The following is a 25,026-nucleotide window of genomic DNA, read 5'->3' as shown; positions in this document are numbered from 1 at the left end:
ATCACATTCCTAGTTTTCTGATTATGTTCTAAATTGTCTTTCAAACGTCTTATTTGAACAATATTTATAACATAAAAATGAAACTACGTAAACTAGGAAACGTACTGACTCCACTTATTATTCAAAGCTCAAGGATGCCTGACAAATTATAACCCCTTTGAAGTAAGCAATGTGATAGTAATATAGTGTCAGGTTGGAGAAAACAGATAATAAGCACAGACAGATATATAAGACTTGCATTTCTTTGCTGTCTACCTTAATTCGCATGGAGAGCTTTTTATCCCTTTTTTTGGCTGGTAATAGTGAAAGATACTCTTTTTATTTCTAATGAGCTTTGTTGTTGTTTCTAAACCCTTTCTGAATCTTTCTGTCCCATAAACTGACTTCACGATTCGGAGAGTGCAGCATACTATTGCTGTTTGGAGTTCATAATGTAGCACTGACTGGATATTATACAAAAACCAAAACCCCAAATTTTTACCCAGAATGAATGTAGTTGCCTGGGATCCATTAAACATCCAGCATCTGATTGTAATGTAATAAGATTGGTCCAAGCTTAAGTGTCTCGGTCACTTGAATTGTTCATCTGGTCCCTGCTTATAACTATTTTCCAGTGTTCTTGTTACTGACATGAATGCTAAATCAATGGGGCACTTAAAAAAAACCAAAAAAAAACCAAAACTATCCTCCATGAATTTGGGTCAATTGCATTAAAGTACACCAGGCTGGCAGTTTTAATGAGAAGAACAGAACCCAAAGAAGCCTACCAGAAACAGATTTTTTAAAAAGCACAATGGTATTAGTTACGTGAATCTCAATCATGTGACAGCCACAATGTGGTTATAGTTAATGTTCATAAGGATTCACATCATAGATCTAGAGTTGGAAAAGACCCTAAAATCCCTTCTCTTTTAACCTCTTCCTTCCACAGAAGAAAAAAGGGAGAGTAAACTGCTGTCCCAAGGTTAGGAAATCAGCACCAGAAATGGGATCTGAATCCCACTATACCAATGCTAGGGCCTTGCTTCTGATGTTAACTTCCATCTCTTCTTTGAGATGTTATTTTCATGGTCTCTGTGTCATTGGATTGTGAGCTCCTTGAGGGCAGGACCATATTTTGCCTTTAATTATATCACAATCCCTGGAACAAAGTGAACTCATAATAAATGCTTAACTGACTGTACCACCCTAAATCTCTTTGGAATTCAGCTTTGTGATCTGAAAGATTATGGAATTAAAGTTGATTCCTAAGGTTTATCACATCTCCAAAATCTTGATTTTAGCTACAATCATCAGGATACATAGGTTCCATTTTGGAGCACTCAGGTTATATTCCATTGGAATGAGAACTCTTGGAACCATGATTACTATCTTAAAAGAAAACCAATCTTATAAAGATGTAATTGATTGAATAATAAAGGAGAGAGAACATGCCATAAACAATACATGCTCCTTGATTCTCCTCTTCTATTTTCAGTGTTTTTTCTGGATCCTCTATCCCAACCAAGTCCTCCAGCAGCTGGAGACTTGCATAGATGCAGATTCTGATACTTTTCTCTTGAAAGGTGAGGGAGAAGGGGAATTAGACAGTATAAAGTATCTACTATGTATCAGGAACTGTGCTGAGTGCTTTACAGACATCATCTCCTTGTATCCTCACAACAACCTTGGGAGATAGGAGCTGTTATTATCCTCATTTTACAGTTGAGGAAATTGAGGCAAACAGAATTTAAGTGATCTGCCCAGGGTCACACAAGTAATGGGTATCAGAGGTTAGATTTCAATTCAGATCTTCCTGAGTTCAGGGCCAGAGTTTTCTCTAGTGTACTGCCTAGCTGCCTCTGGACACGCTTTGAGGACATTATCATTGTATTCTTGGGAGACATCCCAGTGGTATATGTGCCCAGTACCTTCACTTTGGCTCTTTGGTGCTTGTTGTCATTTTCAGTCATGTCTGATTCTTCATGAGCCCTTTTGGAGGTTTTCTTGCTAATGTTACTGGAGTGGTTGTCCATTTCCTTCTCTAACTCCTTTTACAGATGAGGAAACCGAGGCAAACAGGCTTAAGTGACTTGCCCAAGGTCACACATCTAGTAGCTTACTGATGTACAAGATGAGATTTTATCACTATGTAAGTGTGAGGAGGGCAGCCCTTTATCAGGGTAGAAAATCAAGTTCCAGTCAGATGATAACCCTCATAATAAATAAGTTATATTTAAAATAGAAATAATAAAGATATAGTAGAGAGAGCCTTCTTGGTTCTCTCTCACTGAAACTCAAAGGAATAAAGAAGCAGTAATAGTAATAGTTATTTATATGGAACCTAGATGGCACAATGTTTAGAGTGCTGGACCGTGAAGCAGGATAACTTGAATTCAAATCCTATTTCGAAGAGTTGTATGAGTTTTGGAAAGTCACTTTACTTCAGTCTCGCCCAGTTTTCTCATCTGTGAAATGGAGATAATAATAATAATACCACCCAGAGTTATCGTGAAGACAAAATGAGATCATATTTGCAATGCTCTTTGTAAAACTTAAAGCACTATATAAATCTGAGCTATTGTTCTCAGCATCATCATTGATATGAATATGTCATCATAGTGTTTTGAATTTTGCAAAGGACATTTAAGATTTAATAACCTAAAATTGCATTAAAACCTTTGGGACATCCTATTTTACCTTCTTTGAATCTCATGAAACTCTATGAAGTCACCTTGAGACAGATACCATACATTCCCATTTTACAGATAATGAAACTATTGTCCAGAGAGGTGAGGTTAAGGGATTTGTTTAGAAGTGTCACAAGTAGGATTATGAACCAAGTCTTCATGATTCTAAGTCCAGCACTCAATCAACTAAGGGAAAGAGGATTATTTCATTTCTGTTGCTTATTTCATTCATAGTATTTATGTCAATACTTCCACAGGAGAAAGTGATTAACAGTCTTTTGCTAATGGTGTTAATAATTGTGCTGAGATTATCTTTCCAAGAAAGTTTGAAAATCTAACTCTTCTCAAGTGTCAAGGATAAAAGTCTATGACTTCTTGTTACACATTTACCCTCCAGGGCATAGATTCAGTTTTCGAGCCTGTTTGGGGATATGCTTGGAGCTCTGTGATATCTGGGCTCCGTAGCAGAATGAAGCAGGTAATGATAGACATTGCTCTGACTTTTCTGCCTTAGGGGATATCTCAAAGACCTGAACAGTATTTCTGTATCTTCCAGGGGATTTTCAAACTTTTCAAATTTGTGAATACCAGTTTCCTTTATAATACCCTCATTTGTTTCTAAACAGTAATCTTGCTTTCTAGCTACAAGGTTAAAAAGAATCTTTGAACAGAATTGAAGGAACTGATAGACTCCTTGTTTCAATAATAGTCTGTTCCTCTTCAGCCAATGTCAAAGACAGTTAGGATTACAGTCACCATCCTTCTTTAGAAGCTACTAGAGAATATGCCCAGATTTTATGTTAATCATTTGGTATTTCTATGCCATTTTCTACTTCAATAAATAAAACATATGCATGTATCCTTACCATAGTGTGGGTAAAAGCCCCAGGAGTTACTCTGAGATGCTATATTTAGCCATGGAGAGACTGTTGGGAAGAGAATGTGAAAGTAGTTACTGAAAATGTGTAGTCAGGTTCTTTAACTGGCAGGACAGCTTGCTTTATTGGGAATGAGCTCTCTATAGTTAGCAAAATGATGGTACCATTCTGAGCCAGAATAAGTTACTTAGGCACCCAGGGGAGCATTTAAAAATTATGCTTTCTCTATGTTGAACCTTCACTGAAATATGAGTGACTTGAGATCACCAAATCAGTGTCTATATGATACAGAAAGGAAAATTTCTTGGTATTAAAATAGGTTGCTTTGTAAAAATTGGAAGTTTATAATATCCAATATATATATATATATATATATGTGTGTGTGTGTGTGTGTGTGTATATATATATATATATATATATATATATATATATATATATATATATAAATGCAGCCATGTTGTGTCTTCAATAGTTTCCATATTACTCATCCCATTTCTGGCATTTGCACCAGTCTTCAACTAGTCATTGTCAGAAAGAGATATAGTCACAGAATGAAAGTGAAGGTTGATCTTGAAGCAATCTTCTCAGTTACCCACTTATAAGCCTGTCTGCTGTCTGTCAGTCTTTAGATATCTACTTCTAATGCACATATTTATAGGTTGTACCTTTGATATGTCTATTCCAATGGAATGGTTGGCTAAATTATTGTATTCTAACTTATTTGATGGCTGCTACCTTCAGTACAGATTATTAGGATATAGATGCTTATGGAGCCTAGAAAAGTAAAGTATGGCTTCTTTCTGTCTTTTCTCAAAGCTAGGTATTATTGTTATTATTATAATAAACATCTTTTAATACTTGAAAAGCCCATTTTTAGGATAATTAAATTAAAATATATATTAATAGGAAGATCTTCAAAGTGTGTGTGGGGGAATTCTTGGTTAGCTAATTCTTGCACATTCAGCAATCAATTCACATTTATTATGTGCTTACTATGTGCCAGGATTGTGTTAAATTCTAGAAGTAAAAATACAAGATGAAAGAAAAATAACCCCTATTCTAATGGGAGGAGACAGTATTAAAAGAAGTTGAAAGTGGGTGTGAGGGTAGGGGGAAGGATTAAGGAGTCAGAGAGGAGAAGATCTGTATGGCGGCATAAAAGAGAAAAATCTAGAGTCAGAATGGAACCCAGAGTCAGGAGAGGATTGAATACATGGCTGGTCTAGACATTTCTCTTAAAATGGAGATTCTGGGAAGAATCAGCCAATCAGAGAAAGGAGCTGCTGGAGCAGAATGTGCTTCCAGTGTGAGAAGTTCAAAAGTAGGATGAACTTTCAAGATGAGGAACATGCTGTGTCATGGAAGAGAATGTCCAGAATCAGGAGTTAGAACTAGATGGCATAGTGTAGTAGAAAGAACATTTTGAAGTCGAGATTTCTGGGTTCTAATCCTTACTCTGACATTTATTCTTTTTGAGTTTCAAATTCATTAGCAAGTCTAAATAACTCAAGGGATTTGTGATTTCATTGATTTCTATGTTCTCTCCGGTTATGATGCAGATCACAACCCATCATGTCCTCCTATAAGTTTTATGTGGGATTCCACCCAGTGTGCTTTGGGACCATCTTCATTTTCTCCTTATATTGTGAAGTTACCAATGGAGTATCTAAGTGTTCTTCAAAGTTCCTTATTTGTGATATGCTATCAGTTTCTCACACTCATCGAGCATTTCTCCATTGTCTTTTATATCACATTCATTTTTAATTCCTCAGAAACTGTTTTGTCTAATCATAGCCAGGTAATGCTAGTAGAAAATTCATGTTAAAAAGATGAGTCTTGTTTCCAAAAAAAAATTTAGGATCATTAAAGGAGTTTTACAATTTCCTGAAAGCAATCCTTCCATCCTGTTTAATTTTGGGTTTGATTCATTATCTATTTGTACTATCTGTCCCATTATATTCATACTGGGTCGACAAGCTCTACAATTTGTCCATAGAACTATGTCATAATCTTTGCAACAAGCATTATTCATCCACTTGATTTTTCCTATGTAGATGGTAAGGCCAATTCCTTTGAGTGTTATGGCTTTGTTTTTTTCCAGGAGATTCATACATTTTGAGAGGACTTGATGCAATTAGCACAATGCCATATATAAATAAAAAATATTTCTGATATCTGCAACATAGGATAATGATATCTGTATTATTAATCCTGAGTTATTTTGAGAAAAATATCTTATAGACCTTCAAGTGACAGAAAAACACGAAATGTTTTTATGCATAGCTAGACGATATCAAGGTGCTATATAAGGTAACAACTGAAAATAGGAGGAGTCAGCCTGAAATTTAGAGTCAGGATATCAGAGAAGTCAACAAAATAAAATAAACACAAAGTTGGACAGGTCAGATTCCTTATTTATGAGTGATATGCTAGTGAAATTAGAGCCTCATAATCCAATAAGGTTTTTTATTTTTTGTTTCAATGTTTATTATCAAAGTTCTGAAAGTGAGGACCAGAGACAATTTTAAGTCCCCCAAATCCTTTTTACAGTATTTGTGAGGTCAAACTAATTTTCATGAAAAATACCAAGATATTATGATTTCTAATAATGATAAATTTATTCTAATATGTCTAATAAATTTATTCTAATATGATATAGATGTAGATAGATAGATATGTATAGGCTATACAAATAAAAGTACTGTGGGGTCCGCAGTGATTTTTAAGAGCATAAAGGAGTTTCTGAGAACTGCCTAGCTTGATCCTATATCCTCAAAATAAACTCAGATAATTTTGTAGTAATACAAAATAAAAGACAAAAGATCCTAGGCAAGTCACTTAGCTGTTTGCCTGGGTCCTTCATCTGTGAGTGAGCTGGAGAAGGAAATAGCAAATCACTTCAGCATCTTTGTCAAGAAAACCCAAATGGGGTCACAAAAAGATGGAAACAGCTGAAAGGAATGAACAACAACAAAGTATCAAGGAAGACCTTATTAATGCTAGTGAAGACCAAATCATCAAGCAATGCTTCTTTTTGGAGCCGGAGATGAGGAGAGAGTGTATTACGTTTGTGGGTCAACCGATGGAAAGGTATGAACACAGGAAATGGGGGTGAGTGAGTGAGTAAGTGAGTGTGAGTGTGTGTGTGTGTGTGTGTGTGTGTGTGTGTGTGTGTGTGTGTGTGTGTGTGTAAGAGAGAGAAATAAAATGAGAAAAGTCCAGGTTGGATTGTGGGGTGTGGGAGGGGCAGTAAAGCAGTAATATAAACCTGATTGGAAGCTAAATCATGGCTAGCTTTTAAAGCTAAATAAACAGAAATTTTTATGTTATCCTAAAGTCAATAGGAAGCCACTGGAGTTATCAAATAAGGATGTCTCATTGTTAGAAGTGTACTTAAGCAAAATCACTTTGGCAGCTCTTTGGAGGATAGACTGGATCAGACAGAGAGGCCAGGAAACCTTAGGAGGTCTTTCTAATTAGTGAAGGGAGAGGTGATGAGGGACAGAATTAGGGTGGTGACTGACTGAGTAAAAAGAAGGGGGCAGGTATGGGGGAATTAGTGCATAGAGGTAAAAACAGTAAGATTTTAAAAACTGATTGGATTATATAGAAAGGAAGAATGAGGGGTTGAGGAAAATGCTGAGGTTATAAATCTAGGAGACTGGAAAAATAGTGTCTTCTAAAGTGGAAAAACTCAGAAAAAAAGTGAATTTTGGCAAAGAATAATGAAAGCATGTTGAATTTGAGATATCTTTGAAATATCCAGTAATGAAATATACAATGGGCAATTGAGGACCCAGGACTGAAGATTGGATAAGGAGATATAGAGATTGGATATAGAGTCCTACATAGAGATGATAATTAAATGGATAGGAGCTGATGAGGTTGTCAGAAGAGAATAAATATGTCTGTATAAGTATATATACATATATATGTGTGTGTGTGTGTGTGTAAGTATATTCCAGGATAGCATCTTAGACAATAGATATTAGACCAATATATCTATTTTTTAATTGAGGTTTTTTTTATTTTCAAAACATATGCAAGGATAATTTTTTTCAATTTGATTGACCCTTGAAAAAACCTCTTGTTCCAATTTCCCCCCCCCTTCCTCTCACCCCCTCCCCTAGAAGGCATGTAATCCAATATATGTTAAACATGGTAAAAATATATATTAAATCCAAAATAGTAGGCCAATATATCTCAATCTAATATAACTTATGATAAGTGCTAGATGGGTAGCATAAAAATAGGAGCAATAGAAGCATTATAATTCTAAATCCAGTCCTACTGACTTACTATGTCAACACCTGAGGCAAATAATTCAGCTTGTGTTTGCTCATCTATAAAACTGGAATGATAAAACTATCCAGTTCATGGAGAGGTTGTAAGAATTAACCAGAATTCCAAAGTTCTTTGTAATTATTAATTACAATGGAACTTAAGAGTTTATGAAACTGGACTCTGCCTTTATATGAAAAAGGCAAGTGATTTTAGAAGGTGTACTTTAGGGGCAGCTAGGTGACACAGTGGGAGAGAGCCCAGCCCTGAAGTCAGGAGGATCTGAGTCCAAATCTGACCTCAGACTCTTAATACTTCCTAGCTGTGTGACTCTGGTGCAAGTCACTTAATCTCAATTGCCTCAGGAAAAAAAAAATATTTTATTCTCTTTTTTAGTTTTCCATTGAACATAATTATCAGTCTTCCTGATCTTTATCTTTCCACTGGATTCTGATGGCTTTGGGGATTGGTGACTTTGCACAGCCCTCCCTCACTTAAATCCAAATCACTTGTATGTCATGACATCAATTCTCCGACGTCATGGTCCTTGCAACAAACAACAGCTTCTGTGAGTAGAGCCACTTGGACAGCACAGGTCATTCTATCTCTCTGTCTCCATGTTTCTCGGTCTCTCTCTTTCCATGTAGGGTATTGTACCATACCCTCACCTGCAAGTGCTCTGCCCAAAGGAATATAGTTGTTTTTGTTTTTGTTTTTTTATGGCTGAAACCTCTTACGATATCTTGGGATTTACTGGCTACATTTCTTTTTTAAGGGCCAAGTCTTAAAACCAAATCACACTGTTTCTCATTGATTGGCCAACAAGAGATTCCAAGCTAAGCCCCAGTTGATCAGAGTTTGACTCAGAGTGAAGGAAAACAGCGATTGTTTCTGCTTGGCCAGAAACCCTGAGGATCTTTCCCTTCAAGGTTGGCTTTTTTTTTTTTTTTTTTTTTTTGACTAGGTAAAAGAGACCAATATTTTCTTTAGTTCTTACCTAGTCTTAATCATTGAATGGGTGTTGTCTCAGACAAACTGAGACCTGGACTCAGATAGTGTAGAGGAGAAAGTGAAGCAAGTTGCACAGCCCCCTCTCACTTAAATCCCTTTCACTTGCATGTCATTGCATCACCTTCCTGACATCAGGGTTTTCTTCCAGAAAGGACAAACAACAATAATAAGGTCATCCATTATCCTAAAGCTGTAAGAGCAGCTAGCCTATTGGGCTGCGTTCAAATATTAACTCTGACACTTATCAGCTGTATGACCTTAGACAATTCACTTAACTTCCATCCTTCAGGCAATTCCCTAAGATTTATCTACTAAAGCATGGGTGGGTTGCAATTTCCCAGCTTTGAGAGAGGGTATGTCATATTCTGGAGATTAGATTCTTTATTCCATTATTCTGTCTCAACTAAAATCAAGAAAATTCATTTGTGCTTGGACTTTTACATAGAGTACTTTACCATAGATATTGAGATCCTTTGTTTTTAATACTTTATTTAAGATCTGATTAATCACCCCATTATTGGACTAGCACCAGCACTACCATATAAGATCCAGTGGGTTTTCTTTGCTATAATAAATTCCAGAATTGATAAAGACAATTTCAGTACTGCAGCCTAAAGAAGCATAGAAAAAATGACTAATGAACATCTATTCCCTGACACATTATTGACCTGTCTTTTAGTGGATAAATTCAATTGGGTTCTCACATTCATGATATAAAATAAGTATGAATTAAATATACAGGTAGTAACTAGCTATATAAAAGCAGGATTTAAAAAAAAAAACTCCATGATAATAGTAGCTTTGTTTATGAATTGTATCTGTTCCAAGAAAGTTTAATATATTATGGCTCCAATGTGTGCCATATAGAGAAAAGAAATAATAGCAGCAGATTTAATACTACATCTGTGACTAGTTAGTTATGGTAACCATCAGGTATGTGGTGGTTTCAGCAAAGTTCTAATATACATTCCAGGCACCAAGAACTGTAGGGAAAACTGTAAAAAATAAATAAATAAATAAATAAATAAAAGGGGGGGGAACCCCACAGATTTAACTGGAGAATTAATACACTCACTAGTTTGAGAACTAAAACACAGATGCAGTTATTTCCTTGCTCATCATTAAAAACATACTACTTCTTCCCCTTCCTCTCCCCCATCCCATACTGTTCTATGTAGCATAAGTTGATGTGCTAAAACCATTGACTTGGATTGACTTCCCAAACTGGTTTCAATAATGAGATTTTCAGCAAGGAGAAATGGCTTTTCCCTTGTTAAAAAAAAAAAAAAATAACCGATTGCTATATTTTCAGGCTAAACCATTAGCATATTTTCACTGGAGAGAAAAGAGGACAAAAGATTCAAAGTTAGAAAAAGACCCTGCAATTGTGACAAAACTCTAATCATCATGTAAATGCTGCTACAGTAGCAAAAAGAATATTCAGCAGCTACTTAGCTTGACGGAGATTTTGGGTTTATTATATGTTTGTTCTTTACATTTCAGTTGTTTCTGATGAAAACTTGATGAACCTGCTTGATTTTCTTTTCTGTCACTCAGATTGTCTGGCTCAGGTATCTTCCCACAAATCATAAATGAACTTTCTTTTTCATGTGTCATGGGGTGGGTGAGAGAGTGTTCCCTCCACTTTCTAGGTTTTGCTTTGATTTATTGGACAGGAAAATTAATTTTCATGAGATTGAACAAAACTCACAAATAGCAGAAAATATTAAGACTAAACCCATTTAAGAAGAAACACTTAAGAAGAAAACAAATAGAATTTAAAAACAAACAGAATTTAAGATAGATTTTATAAAAGTAAAAGTATGCCACAAGATAAGAACTCAAGAAGGTTGGAGGGGTATTCTTGAGGTAGGGACCACATAATGTCTTCTTTGCAACTCTTGGACTTCAGCTGCAGTCTTGATTCTGTGTGTAGTATTTTGTTTTTGATGACTGGGCATTGATAGTATTAAGTATGGATGACTCTATTTCAAAGATGTGACTCACCTGCTCTTCTGAATATAAGTAGCACCACTAACTCAGAAGAAGCACAAATCAGTTTAGAAATTGCCTTGTTATATAATAATTTTCCTACTCACTTCATCTTACTATTCATAGATGTCATGACCCAGTCAACATCTATGACTCACTCCTTTAGCCAACTGGTAATATTCTGCTAGTAGATACTGTGAGTGAAACATTTGGTTCACAGTTCATATTTTCCCTATTAAAAAAAAAATAAAACAACATAATAATATAAATTTTAAATCTCTAATGATTTTCATGTGATTCTTGGATAAGTGAGATATGAAATGTAGATGGGATGGTGGAGGGATTCTCTTTCTCTCTCTCTCTCTCTTTCTCTCTCTCTCTTTCACACACACACACACACACACACACACACACACACACACACACCCCATCTTGCCTTCCTAAACTACTATGCCATGCATAGCTTTTGCTCCAGTGGGGACACAGCCAGCTATTGCCATTGCCTTAAGGATGGTACTATTTGAGTAATTTCATCATGAAATTGGGCAAAGAATTATCCAGGCTGCTTATGGATGAGATGCTTTGGATATGCAGTGCCACAACTAAATAGCAAACTTTTGCATGGAGTAAGTGGTGATAGAACTTGGGAAGGAGTCAGAAAGGTTGTTTTCCATTAATACAGTCTTGCAGAGAAAAACTTGACATTAAGATAGCAAGCAAATAATTAAAGAATCGTTTTGCTCATGCAGCTATATTCAGGTTCAGTCTTCCTGGAGAGGTTGTTGGGCAGGGTGAAGATGCAAGATTAAATCCAATTGTTTTTCCTTCCAACACCCAAACCATGAGATTTTAAACTATTGGTCCATATTACAGTCAGGTCTCTGAAGTTCATCATTATAGAGAGATAAATAGATATGTATATATAGATGTATATGTAGATATAGATAGATTGAAAGATGATATAAATACATATACATATAGGCAAATGTATATTATCTTTCTTTAATTTAACATCTGATGTCTTTTTTAATCTCCTACATTATCCCCAGTCTATCTCCTGTTTTGCTTCCCAGAAAGCCATTCCATAATAAAGTGTTTTTAAAGACAAAAAAGAAAAGAAAAGAAAAATCAGCTAAATTCATCCATGCATCACAAATGTCTCATAACATGTGGACCTTTCACCTCTGCAAGGAATTGGATATGTTGTTTGGAACCATACTTTTTGTTTTGTAATTTGGCCACATTCACTTTTGATTTGTGTATGTATGTTCTTTCCATTTGCATTGCTGTAGTTATAAATATATTGTTTTCTTGATTCTGCTTACTTCATTTGGCATTATACAGATCTTTCCGTTCATGTCTGTATGTATCATAGATATCATTTTTTACAGAACAATAATATTTCATTACTTTAATATATCATAATTTGGTTAGCCATTCCCCAATCAAGGAGTTATCTCCTTTGCTTCCAATTCTTTGTTATCACAAAGAAGTACTGTTAGATTTATTTTGGTGTAAGTGGGTACTTTTTTTCCCCCTTATTAATGACATCCTAGAGGTAAACCTAGTAATAGAACCTCTGGGTCAAAGGGTATAGAAATTTGAATGAGTCATTTTATTTGCATAATTTCAAATTGCTTTCCAAAATGGTCAGGCTAATCCACTAACAATGTACTAGTATAGCTATCTTCCCTAAACTCTTCCAGCATTGCATATTCCCAGCTTGTTATCATCTTTGCCAAATTTGCAGGGTGTTTTATATACATCCGTATATGTATGAGTGTCTACACCTCAGAGTTGCTTTGGTTTGTGTTTTTTGTTATTATTTTAATTAATAATTAATTAATTATTATTTAATTTTAAATTATTAGAGCATTCTTTCCTGTGGTTGTTAATAGTTTTCGATTGTACTTTTGAGAAGTTTGTTCATAGTCTTCAGTCACTTATCCATTTAGGGTGCATATTTTATTTTTTTAAAATGACACTTCAAGTTAAATTCACTTGAATTTGTTACTTACTATGTTTCGGGCACCACGCTAAGGGTTAGGGATACAAAGAAAATCAAATAGGTTCCCTGCCCACAAGAAGTTAACATTCTAATGGAAAAGAATCTCTAGGGTATTTTTTTCCTGTATGTGTTGAGAACTCCCTAAATATGAATAGAAACTCTTGAGTTGGATGACAGGGGGAAAGGGAGAGGAAAAGCAAAGATGACCTCCCTTTCCCCCAACATACACAGTTTAATTGCTGGGAAAGGAGTTATGAGGAGCTATGATATCAGAAGGGAACAGCACATTATTATCATTGTCAATCAGTCCTCCTATCTGTACAGCACAATTCAGCACTTTCTTACTCCCTTTTGCCATTGAAGGGAAATATAGCCTAATGTATAGTGGCCTGACCTTGAAATTAGGAAAGTCTGGGTCAAAGTACTGCTTCTATCTCATAATAGTTCTATGATCGTGGACAAGTCACTTAACCTCTCAGTGACCCCAGGCAACTTTAAGTCTTACTGATGAAGTTCTTGATGAACTTCTGATCTGTTTTGGTGGAAGGGCTTATTCAGATTTGGAGTCCCTTATGCCTGATGAAATCATAAATATGAACCCCCCAAATGTATTTTTCCCATTAATTCTTTCATTTTACAGCTCTTATTTCCCCAACTGGATTACAAACTACTTGTAAAGAGTTTTGTCATAACCCACAGAACCAAGCACAGTGCCAGACACTTCAGTATTCCATATATGGTTATTTGTATTAAATAATTTCCTGAAAAATGGTAATTAGGATCAGTGTGGGGCTCATTTTAACCTAGCCCAACTGGCCAAAGCTATTTATATATACTAACCACTAAGGTTTATGTAGTGCTAAAAGCTTTGCAAAGAACTTTTTTTACATTTTCATGTGTGCCTCAAAACAATTCTGGGAGGCTGGTATTTCCGTAACGTTGATGAGACCCAATACCCACAGCAAGTAAATGTCAGAGGGAGAAGTTAAATCCAGGTTTTGGTGAATCAAAGTCCCTCATTCATTTGACTACTTCATACGAACACACACACACCTGAAATTTTTTGAGATTTTAATTTTTTTTTCTGAAAGATGCAAGGTTTAGAACATGAAGAGAAATCAGTTAGTCTAACCCTTGGATTTTAAAAATAAAGGCATTTAGAAGCTAACTAAATCACACAGACACTAAGCAAACCCAGAATTTTGGCCCACTTCTAACTTCAAATCCAGGATCCTTTTACAAAAAAGTTTGTTTTATTTTGTTTTGTTTTTTCTTTTAGCTTTGCTTGCTAAGAGAACCAGGTAGGAACTTGATTTGTCCCATCTTCAGAGCTAATGTGGAATTATTATAGATGGAGCCCGGGACGAGTACTACTAGGAGAGCTAACTTTAGTCCCTGATCTGGCCCTAGACTATTGAGTGACCTCAGGCAAGACATTTAACTCAGGGCTTCCATCTGCCCAGCTGGAAAATGATGGGGTTGCACTGGATGGCTTCCAAGGTCCCTTCCCACTCCCACATTCCGATTTCCCCAGGGTCTTTATTTAAAAGCAACCCCCCCCCCCAACTTCACATGTCACCAGCCGAGGCTTCCACTGCCTCCTACCTTGGATAGGTGCTCTTCCTCGGATGCACCCTTACACACATGGCACACATCCCCCTGCTTCTCATACATTCCGGGCACACGGATTGCGGGTGTTTGGCTTAGCTAGGACACAGCTCGAGTCCAGGTGAGCCGGCAAGTTCAGGAGCGCAGCCCGGACCGGTACCGGAAAATAGTGCCCTCCAGGTTTTCCGAAGGTTACCCCAATACCTTCTTCTCTTTCCTTCTCCCTCACCCCTCTTCATTTCTTCTCCCTCCCTCTGCCTGTCTCTCTCCCTCTCTTCTCTCCCTTCCCCACCCTACCCCCTCTACTTCCCTCGTCCCTCTCCAGCGCTCCCCCTTCGGCCCCGCCACCTTGCACCCCTGCGGAGACTCGAACCGCTTAGCGGGGGCTGCACGCAGAGGAAGGAGGCCGGGAGGGAGGGTGGGAGGCACTTTCTTCCAAGTCGTTGAGCCTGGGGGGAGGGTAGGAGTGGGGAGGAGGGAGGGGGCCGGGGGAGGTGGCGGCAGAAGCAGCGGGAGGAGGCGGAGGAGGCGGAGGAGGCAGAGGGCGAGGCGCACTAGGCATGCTCGCTCAGCAGCGGCCGCTTCAGGCTGGGCTGCTCGCTCGCTCGCTCACAACCCCGCGGCCGGGGACGGCGGCGGCGGTGGCTGCGGCGGGGCCAGCAGCGGGAGGCAGCATGAAGGAGCCTCTCGGTAAGTCCCTGACTTCCTCGTCTTCTGCCTTGAGTCCCTCCACCCCCAATTCTTACACCGCTTTCGCGTGTCTCCTCCAGCCGGAGCCCTGCCTTTCTCCCCTCCGAACTTTTGCAGCCTGGGACCTGCCCCCGCCCCCACAGTCCTCTCCCGTGGACAGCTTCGGGTGAGGGATGTTAATAAGAGAAGCCAACCTGCGTTCCCCACTGCCCCTCGACCCCCCCCCCCGGCAGATCGCAGCCACCCCGCGGTACTGCAGCTCCTTAGGTGTCCTCCTCCTTCTGGTTCTGCCCAGGAGAGCGCTGGTCCGGGAGGCAGCAGCGGCGGCGGTTCTGCCTTTAGAGGTGCTCGCTTTACCCCCACCCCGCCCCCGGACTGGGGGTCGCCGACTCTGCCCTTTTTGCGCGCTCAGGTTCTAGGGCTGCGCCCTGGGCACACGCCGCCTGCAAACTCCCTTGGAAGATAATTCCCTTCTCTCTCCGCTAGCTTTCTTTCTTCTCGGGGCTTCACCTTGCCTGTCCCTTTGCTCCCTCGGCACCAGCCTATCACAGAGGCCAAGAGGACAAGCTGCTGTCTTTTGCCCTCTCTCCTTTTGGAGGCTCCTCCCTGTCCCCTGAGTTCCCCAACTTCATAGGGGACGATCCTGCAGTGTTTCCTATTTGACATCTCTTCATGAGGCAACCGCAAATCGGCAGACCACCCTTAGGGGAGCCTCAATTCTGCGGTAATCCCAAATCGGGCACTAACTGCATTAAAATTTTAAAGTTCCAAATTCAAAGCTCTGCCCTTTGCCTTTCCCCCCTTCCTCCCTCCTCCCTCTTTTGCCTGTTTAAATGACCACATGCAAGGGAAAGGCTGGTGATTGCATGATCTCCTCGGCTCCTGCCACTGCTGGCACACACCCACGTGTACACCACACACAGTTTAAGGTCTGGGGGATTATGGCTATAATCTCTGGCTGTGAATTCTGAGCACTGTTTCTTCTGTGGTGTTTATTGTTCTTGTTAAAGGGGAGGGGAGGAAAGAAGGGGGGGGAGAGGGAGAGAGAGAGAGAGAGAGAGAGAGAGAGAGAGAGAGAGAGGAGAGAGAGAGAGAGAGAGAGAGAGATTGTAAAATGCAGAGCAAATCCACTTAATCAGCTAGCTCATTTATGAGCCTTGCAGCCTGTTCTATCTTTCTCTGATTCCGACAAGCATCTCACCCCTATCCCCCTCTCGCTCCACCCCTCCATAGAGAAGTGCCGTAATCGGCCATAAAATGTCACAGCAACTACGGCTTTCTTAGATGTTGAGACCACAAGCACAGGACTGAAGCAGGCTTGTATTCCCGCTGCTGCAGTCTACACGATTGAAAGACCCGCCTTTGCTTCCTTCTTGTTACTGGTAATAGAAACTAATAACTCCGATGCTTCTGTGTGTTTAAAAAAATAAACTCTGATTTCACTACTAAAGAATCAGAAAGCAAAACTTTTTGGTCAGCGAAGCTTGACCGTACCCAGTAAACTCACTGGGGTGTTCGTATGTGTTAAGCTATGCAGAATTAAATTGACCAAATCTGACGTTTCTCTCCCCCAACCCCATCCTAATCACCTTTCCCTCCTCTCCCCACCCCCAGTTTCATTTCTCAGATCCTGAGTGAATTATCTTCCCGCTGAGAAAGAGGGATGGAGGAGTAAGGGATATAGCCCAGAGTCTCTGACTCTCTGACATTTGGATGTCATTTCTTTTTCTGTTCATTCTATTTTCCATCTGCCAGAGCTCTTTGCCCCATTCTTTTTCAGTCCAGCAAACAGGAAAGTCCACAATCTTCAAAGAGATCAAAATCAGTGTGAGTTCTGAATTCACTTTTTTAAAAATAGAAGTGAGGTTAGGTGATTTTTAAATTGCATGAACTGAACAATACTTTTTTTTTTTTTACTATAAAAAGAAAGCCTAGCATTTGCATGGTTAGATATTACAATGTAATACTACTGTTTTATTTCTTTTTTGGTCTGGATTTAAAATTTCTTTTTTTGGGGGGGGGGACTCCCAGGACTAAAACTCCTTTTGTGGATGTGTATTTTCAACTCTGTAATTTATAGTCATAGGGAATTGGGTAGGTAAAGTAACTTGCCCATGGTCAAAGAGCTGGTGTGTCTTAGAGGAAGAACTATAATTCTGTATTCCTGACTCAATGGCCCATGCTCTGCTCTGTCCACTGCTTGGTGCTTATTCTCAAGATATAGTTCTAGATGATTTAAGTTTTGGAAATTAAAGTTAAGAAATGTGAAGAGTTAGGATAAACTAGAATTACATTATTGTGTTAGGGCAATTTAGGAGTCACTTTGAAAGACAAATGCCTTAAAAAGCTGCTTTGATAACTTTATGAATAGTGAGGCTTGGGGGATACCTCTCTCAATATAAGATTAGGTAATTTAATAAATTCATCAAAATCAGAAATGATCTATAATGTGATGTAAGAATTCATTTTTTATCATCCTTATCCTGAAACTTTGCATGTCAAGTGGAATGAATAACTGAGAGAATGCTGGATTTGGAATCAGAAGGCTGGATTCAAATATTGCCTTGGACACTAGTTGTGTGACTCTCAGCAAGTTATTTGACCATGCCTTGCTTCCATATCCTAATCTGTAAAAGGGGGTTATAAATCATTAGCATCTACCTCACTAGGTTGTTGGTAGTCTCAAATGAAATATTTGTGAAGTGCTCTGAAATCTTTAAAAATCTATATAAATTTTATATTATAGTCATTCTATAACTACAGAGTTTTTTGTTTTTGCTTTTTTTTTTTTTTTAAAGATTATACTTTTGGATGGGAACTAGAGTATTACTTGGAAGGCTATATTTTAAAATAAAAAGGGTGTATCTTTTAAACTTCCTCAACTATGTTACTTAAAACATCTAGGTGTCAAATAGGGTAAATGTTACATGAACTTGGATTAGTTTGTCTATCTCATCATAATCTATCGTCAGAGATTAGTCACATATTATTTATTAGCTCCATATTTGTTGCTATTGGGTGATTGAGGGTACTGGGAGTAAACAAGGGCCTATTTGTTTAGTGAGAAAAGCCAACATTGTGATAATGGTTGCTTCTTGTTTTTATTTTGTTTTTGTTTTTTTGATGAAAGAATTTTTAAAATAAATTATGTCACATATCCAGGAGAAAGTTCTGGTATAATCTAAGTTTTCTTTCCCCCAACCCCTTACCCCCACCCCAACCTCAATTGGTTGTATTTAAAGGAAGATATGGTCCTAATTTTGTGGTGGTAATGAATCTGAAACAAGTTCCTGTAAGAATGCAAAGTCCTGTTTAAATAAATTTGGCTAGAATCCACCCTAATTAATCTAAGGGGAGTTCTGGAGCTGAGAGAATTGAGTTTGAAGCAATTGTGCTTTTTATTTTTTTTCTCTGACGAGGAAAAACTGTTTCTGAAATCCTCTGGGTCTGTTGCTGAACCCATTATTACATCTTATTTGGTTTTAACAGATGTTGTTTTCCACCTCTTGGATGGAAAGGGTTATCTCACTTGCTAAAACCTTGCCATTGTGCTTTGTTTCAAGGGCCTGCTGACTTAAGGAATGCTGGGGGAAGCTTACTCACAAAATCCAGCCTAAAAGGAAAGGGTAGGTCAAACTTTAAACACTTTGATATCGCCTTTAAAATCCAAACCTCTGTTATATAAGTGCTTTAATGGGAAAGAGAAAAGGATAACCTCTCAAATCTCATCTTGGAAAAAAAATTGAAACTTTAGTACTATCATTGTTTGCCTATTTCATCTATTTTTAACTTTACCTTTAAAAACTTAGTTGTGGATATTCTGGGTAAGCAAGCAAGAATATATACATATCTAAAAACTACCCTTTCTAAAAACAGCATATATTGGTTATAACTTCCTGCCAGAATCTGCTAAAATTTTCATGGATATCTAAATGTAAACAGTCAAAATTCAATATGTAGAGGGAAAAAAGACCCCCAAGCAAAAACAAAAACAAAAAAAACTTCTCTGACTCCATGGTTATTAGGATGTATTAGGTTACCTGTCAACTTTTTTTTTCTTTTCCCTTTCTTTTTTATTTTGGTACTGACCTGTCATTTCATCCACATAGGGTACTCCTGGAACTAACTAGTCAGTTCCTAAAACTGCATGTCTTAGCACACCTTATATTTCTGGATGTGGATTTGGATTGAAAATAATAGATTAAATATTTTGCTCTACAAAATTACAGACCACTTTTCACACAAATTAAGTCTGATCTAACCAATTGGGAAAATATTAAATGCTCTTGGATAGGGCGAGCAAATATAATAAAGATGACAATATTACCTAAACTAATCTATTTATTTAGCGCTATACCAATCAGACTCCAAAAAACTATTTTAATGACCTAGAAAAAATAACAACAAAATTCATATGGAAAAACAAAAGGTCAAGAATTTCAAGGGAATTAATGAAAAAAAAAATCAAATGAAGGTGGCTTAGCTGTACCAGATCTAAAATTATATTATAGAGCAGCAGTTACCAAAACCATTTGGTATTGGCTAAGGAATAGATTAGTTGATCAGTGGAATAGGTTAGGTTCAAGGGATAAAACAGTCAACAAATATAGCAACCTAGTCTTTGACAAACCCAAAGACCCCAGCTTTTGGGATAAGAATTTATTGTTTGATAAAAATTGCTGGGAAAATTGGAAACTAATATGGCAGAAACTAGGCATTGATCCACACTTAACACCGTACACCAAGATAAGGTCAAAATGGGTTCATGACCTAGGCATAAAGAATGAAATTATTAATAAATTAGAGGAACACAGGATAGTTTACCTCTCAGACCTGTGGAAGGGGAAGGTCTTTATGACCAAAGAAGAACTAGAGATCATTACTGATCACAAAATAGAAAATTTCGATTATACCAAACTGAAAAGTTTTTGTACAAACAAAACTAATGTAAATATTTTGCTCTACCATCTGAGTTTATAATGCTGTCTTACAGCTAAGAAACTGCTCCCTCCTTCCCCCCACATACACATTCCTATGTCTCTAGGATCTGAGAAATTAGAAAGTGTTTGGTCTTAGTCTTTATGAAATGACTTCTAATGCATTTTAAAATGTACAGTATTTAAGTTGTAATAAATGATTAAGGCTAATGCTATTATTGTACAGAAGACTATATAGATGAAGGAAAAGTCAAGAAAGGAGAAATTTTTCAAATCTGAATATAGTGGTGAGGAAAATGAGACATTAGGAACAGCAATGAGACTGAGTAGAAAAAGACTTTGAATCCAAAGACTTAGTTCCTACTGTGAGAATATGATAACCATTCTGAAACTCAGTTTCTTCATCTATACTAATACAGTGGATAATAATGCAATGCTAGGATATTTGTGAGAAGAGTATTCTGCCAACTTTACTATATAAATATTGGCAATTTTTAATATTATATCATTAAGTAAGAGGAAATAGCATTTTTTAGTTTTAATTTTTTCTAGTAAATTTATTTATTTTTAATGCACATTACTTTATGAATCATATTGGGAGAGAAAAATCAGAACAGAAGGGAAAAACTGGGAGAGAGATTTAAAAAGCAGAAAAAAAGAAGTTGTAGAGGGCTGAAACTCCAAAAAGGTATACTTGAATCAGACAACCAAGTACTTAAGACTAATTACCTATTTGATGTAAGATAATGGCTCTATTAGCATATATTTAGATAATGGCTTTTTACCATTGGTGCTTGCTGTATGTTTGGTGTTAAGATAATTGTAGGCAAGGATTGGGGGAAGGGGGGGAGGAGAGGCCAGAGTCACTTGGCAACAGGACAAGGAGGAGAGAGGTTGGTGACTCTGGACTCCAGAATCCAGGATTCTGCTTGCCTGCCTCCTTCACTTCTCCCCACTAAAGACCAAGGACTTTAATTTATCCTGATGCTGGCTGACCCCGAGGCCCTTCAGGGAGCTAGCCCATACTTTACAAGAAGTGAATATAACATGTCTTTATTTACATTCAGTATCCTTAGTTCTTTTTCTGGACACAGATGACATTTTCTGTTCAAAGTCTATTGGGATTGCTTTGGATCACTGAACCACTGAGAAGAACCAAGCCTTTCATAGCTGATCAGCACATGCTCTTGCTGTTATTGTGTGTGATATATTCCTGGTTCTGCTTGTTTTGCTCAGCATCAGTTCATGTAAATCTTTCCAAGTCTTTCTAAAATTAGCTTGTTTCTTATTTTTTGTAGAGCAATAATATTCCATTATCTTCATATACCACAATTTGTTCAGCCATTCTGTAAGTGATGAGTACCTATTAATTTTCCAGTTCTTTGTTACTACAAAAAGAGCTGCTACAAACATTTTTGCTTATGTGGGTCCTCTTCTCTCCTTTAAGGGGGAATAACATTTTTAAGAGGAGAAAAACATTCCATGCTCAAGCCATTCTAACTTTAACTTGAGGCTAGTATTGACCAAATCCACTGAGATACTAGTGTTTCATGACACTTTTGATTTTAGACACCATTTTTCAGATTTTCTATCCCCTTCAGAAACTCTAACTGGGTGAAGAAGTCCTTATTAGAGTGATGATTTCAAAGATTAAGTACTCCTTCCGACAAAATGCAGTGTTTCCCACAAATGTGAGGCTCTGGCTCCAATATCACAGGGATGTGGAAAGAATTTTTGAGCTTAATGTTTAGGTATTTTAAATGGAACTCTTGAACAATTCTACTTAATAATTAAGATAAAAGAAACTGGCAGCCTTATTTCTAAGAATGGAATCAAACAGTTTGGCCATTTGGTGGGGTGGGGTGGAGTGGGGATGACATGTATCACTTTGTAATTCACTTATGTCCGGGGTTTTTTTTTATGCCTTGGATATTTACCTTTTGTTTAATGAGAGTACATTGTTGTTCATTAATCATAACATTAGAACTCAGTTGAAGAAAACATTTACACTGAACTTCTAATAACTCCAAAAACCAGTTACATCTTAAGTATGGAATGTCAGTGAATACAGCTTAGAAGTTACATATTTGGGGAGTTGGGTCGGGAGGGGGTGGAGAATGGGAAATTCCTTGAGGCTGGAAACTTGGGATGTTTTTAAAGTAATTATATATCGAGTTTTGTCAGCAGTGCCCCATACTGTAAGCTTATCACAAACAAGTTAATCAGTTCATGTCACAGGTTGTAAGACTATACCAGAATTTTATATGATTTGGCTTTGCATAACACATAATGGAATTCTTTATTAATCTTCAAGGTTGTTTTTTTTTCTCAGTCTTCCTCTAGTTATTCACAATTGAGTTTTTGTTGTTATTGTATTGTGGCCTATTAGAACACTATATTTGAAAGAAGAACACTGAGATTCAGGTTCTTTCAGAGATTCAGGTTCTTTCAGACACTGCCTGTGTGATCATGGGAAAATGGGAAAAACACTTCAGTTACCACATCTATAAAGTGGGGATAGTACTGCTTGCAATACATGTATCTCAAGGTTGTTGTGGGATAAACACTTAAAGCGCTATGTGAATGTGACATATTATTAAGCCTCTCCTGGCTGCAGAGATGAGGTTAGGGAGAAGTCAAAGTTCTGACTTTATTTTATGATTACACTAGATTTTATTGAATAGGTTTGGAGGTATAGGGTCCATTCCCATGTTGACCTGATAATTTTGCTTTTAAGTGACCATAGAATATTCTTAACTAACCAGTTATCTGCCAAATGAATGCCATTGGTCACAAGGGAAATCATCTAGTTGGATGCTCAGGAATTCATTCCTGTTAGTAGAAAAAACAACTTGAGCACCCCCACGCCACTTATAGTGAGTGATTCATTAGCCTTATCTTTATAAACTAATGTTGGTTCCTTACGTTTGTGTGCATGGATCTGTTATCCCCATTGAAATCTTGCTCCAGCTTTTCATCTGTTGTCTAAAGGTAACCCTGAATTCTCATAGGTTGTAACAGTAGAGAAAAAATGTTGGCAGGTTCTTCTGGGTTGGGAAAGATTGAAATACAGATCCAGGAACAAGTGATATCTGTTACCTAGGAAACTGTCTCAGTTCTGGGGTTCAGCAGAAAGTGGAGATTTAGAACTGTAAGAGACCATAGAGATCATCTACTCTAACCCCTTCATTTTACCCATGAGGAGGGAAACTAAGGTCCAGAGAAGTTGTGAGTTGCCTTAACTTATACAACTATTAAGTTCTTACTCACAAGTTGAAGCAAGGTCTTCTGAATCCAAATCCATCTCTCTCATAGACTCTGCTTCCTAAGGGATGAAAGAATTCTCATCCTCTGGGGTGGCAAGAATCCCCAGTACAGTGAAATCACATAATTTTTAGCTGCACCACCTAGTAGTTCATGTGCTTTATAACAGGTACTAACTTTCTTGTGGGCCTAATATTAAGTTTGATTATTTTCAGCAGCAAATTCAATTTGAGAAAAAAAATCATCAAGAAATTGAAGACATGGGAAAGTATAATTAGCAAAGGTAATTTCGGATAGGGTTGCTGGGTGACCAAGTAGATGGAGCATTGGGTCTGGTGTCAGGAAGAACTGAGTTCAAATCAAACCTCAGACATTTACTAGGTCACTACTGTGATCCTGGACAAGTCACATAACTGTTTGCCTCAGTTTTCTTATCTGAGTTAGGGAAGAAAATGACAAGCCACTAATATCTTTGCCAAGAAAACACCAAATGGGGTCATAAAGAGTTAGTCATGACTGAAATGATTGAACAGCAGCATAAATTTTTTTATATGTTTATAGTGTATGTTAGAAATTAATCTCAGTCATTAATCTCTTGTTGAACCTTAATCAATTGAATATTAAATACCTACTGTGTTCTAGCACCATGCTGAGTGCTAGGAATTCAAAGCCAAAAGCAAAAATTCTGACTTTCAAATAAAATGTACACAAATAGATAAACACTGGGAAACTTGAAGAGGAAAAATGCACTGTGTTGAGGGTAGAGTGAATGAACAGAGGAGGGTAGAGTGGATCAGAAAGTTCTTCTTGGAAGAGAGGCCCTTGAACTGAGCTTTAATAGCCAATAAGAAATTTTATAGGTGGGACTAAGGAAGCAGTATATTTCAGGCCTGAGGGAAGGCTTAAGTGAACATAGGTAGCTAAAAGGTGGAATGTTGAGTTCAGGGAACAGCTAGTAGCACTCATTGGCTAGAACAGAGTGTGCATTAAAGAGTAATGTGAATGAAATAAGGATTAAAGAATATCTTGGAACTAGATTTTAGAGGCCCTTAAATGCTAGGTAATTTGTTCTGAAGGCAATAGGGAGCCACTGCAAGGAAATGACATGATAACATCTATGTCTTAAGACAATTTGGCAGAGGGAAGAGACTAGAAACATAGAAAACAATTGGGAATCTAATAGTGAGAAGTGATGATATAAATTAAATTGATATAAATGATTTATTTTTATAATATTCCAAAACTTATCTACTCAGATGAATTTTGTTCCAATCAAGTAGTCACTTTGGAAAGCCATGAACCTATTGCAGTGTATTGCCATTGCTCAAAATAGCTTCATAATCCTTTAAAATTAAGGATTTATGTTCTTCTAAACAACTTTAGCAATATCTCTCTTCATTCTTTGAAGATAAATTTGATTTTCAGAAACAGAGATATATCTAGTGAGCAAATGAGAACCCATCTAAGTGAATAGATACTTTGAGACAATTTAACTTCGGACAAAAAATGATTGCCACAAGATATGGCATATAGTATCCCAAAGATAGAAGAGTCCTAATCAAGAAATCTCTCTAAAACATACCCAATAACTGGTTATCCAGTTGTCCTCTTGAAAAACTCCCAGGAGAGGAAATATTATTTCCCAAGGCAACCTATTCCACTTTTGAACAACTTTCTTATAAGTTTCC

At 37.5% G+C, this 25,026-nt stretch overlaps 1 protein-coding gene across 3 annotated transcripts in view; it reads left to right on the top strand.

Moving 5' to 3' along the window:
* Positions 1–25,026, top strand: part of JCAD (junctional cadherin 5 associated) — a 91,034-nt gene that overhangs the window by 2,711 nt on the left and 63,297 nt on the right. For 2 of the 3 annotated variants that reach the window (XM_031939788.1, XM_031939786.1), the window contains exons 1-2: positions 15,058–15,137; positions 18,701–18,763. The gene's annotated coding sequence lies outside the window, so the exon portion shown is untranslated. Of the gene's footprint in view, positions 1–15,057; positions 15,138–18,700; positions 18,764–25,026 lie in introns of those variants that run through there. The other variant, XM_031939787.1, reaches the window with a different exon arrangement.

The sequence above is a fragment of the Sarcophilus harrisii genome, chromosome 5 (assembly GCF_902635505.1).
Source record: "Sarcophilus harrisii chromosome 5, mSarHar1.11, whole genome shotgun sequence".
NCBI classification, from domain to species: domain Eukaryota; kingdom Metazoa; phylum Chordata; class Mammalia; order Dasyuromorphia; family Dasyuridae; genus Sarcophilus; species Sarcophilus harrisii.
Note: the sequence above shows the minus strand (reverse complement) of the source record. Positions and strands in the feature narration are given on the sequence as shown.